Here is a 1,649-nt window from a genome sequence, read left to right on the forward strand (position 1 = left end):
CTAGCTTTCTCCTTTGGCTTCTCTTCAACTTTGAGTGTAACTGGTCTATCTTTTGATCCTTTCCTCTTACTCCTTTGCTCCATCTCTAGTTCATGAGTTTTCAGAACTCCATAGATCTCATCTAGAGGTGTGATATCAATATTATAGTTATCCTTGATTGATGTGACTATAAAGTCCCACTTTTTAGGAAGAACAAGTAGTAACTTCAAGTTTAAGTCCTCCAAATCATATTCTTTGTTGACAAGGGATAAGTCATTGAGCAACTTCTGAAATCTGTCATAGATCTCAGTTAGGGACGCATTGTCCCTTGAGTCAAAGTGCTCATATTCTTGAGTAAGTATTGTCCTCCAGTTCTTCTTGATAGCAGTTGTACATTGACACTTTACTTCTAAAGCATCCTATATCTATTTTGTTGTTTTACATCCAGTGACTCTATTGGACATAACACTATCAAGACTGCTGTGCAGGATATGTCTAACATTAGCATCCTTCATGATAGACGAGATATCTTCAGGAATATACTCTTTCCTGTCTTTGTCTATCATCTTTTCTGATTCTCTTGTAAGCGAAAAAACTACCTTCATTGGTTTATGAGGACCATCATAGATCCTGCTTAGGTATTCAGGATCCGTGGCTTCCAAACACATGGCCATCTTGACTTTTCAGATTGGATATTCATGTATCTTTAGGATAATCACCTTGATTGCTTTATACCTACTCATGTTGCTGCTTATCTGTGATGCGGCTAGGGGTTGTGGCTTCGGATTCTGTGTCTCTTCTTCTTTGTCTGCCATGGTAGATTGATCTTCAGATCTTAAACTGTTTGTACATTAACAGCATGCTCTGATACCAATTGTTAGTCCCTTAATCAACTTTAGAGGGGGGTGAATACAATTAATACAATATAATCGACAAAGCTTCAACAGAATCAAAAGTTTTTATATTAACTAATAAAAACTTATTACACGTGTACTCTCTCGAAAGGATGAACAAATATCCTTAAGAGCTGCTAGGTTATGCGAAAGATATAACAATTTCGTAATGCTTATAGCATGAACCTAATATGTGCATTATATAGAACACAGTTAACAATGTATAAGGAATCCTATTCTATTAACAACAAGGAAACCTATACTATTACTTCTGAGATAAAGTCCTTCACCGCCTTGAAATTTATGTTTCCTTTTCCTCCTCAAAGATCAACTGATGTGACAAATACTGATTTTAGTATCCGTTGACATCATCATCCGTTGAAATCATCATTCGTTGATATCCTATCATCCGTTGATATTTCATCATCCGTTGATGTCATCAGCATCCGTAGATTTATAAGTTTTGATGTGAACTTCTGATAGTTTTTGTTTGATATCATCAATTGTTCCTAACAAGATAGCACATTTGAAATTATGCTAGATTGTGAAGAAGCTGTAATGCAAGGTAGAAGATTCAAAATAATAGATGTGTGTTTGGTCCCCTTGACAGAAAGTGTGTACAAGTTGATGTAGGCATGTTATTGAAGGAATTTACGGATGAGCGGAAGCGAGATATAACATTTATTCCGTAAAAACCATATACCGCACATATAGAAAAACGTATAAAAAGGAAAAATTGAGGAATTATAACCAGACCTTGTGAATCGAAGCTTTATA

The sequence above is a fragment of the Apium graveolens genome, chromosome 7, assembly GCF_009905375.1.
Source record: "Apium graveolens cultivar Ventura chromosome 7, ASM990537v1, whole genome shotgun sequence".
Lineage (NCBI taxonomy): Eukaryota > Viridiplantae > Streptophyta > Magnoliopsida > Apiales > Apiaceae > Apium > Apium graveolens.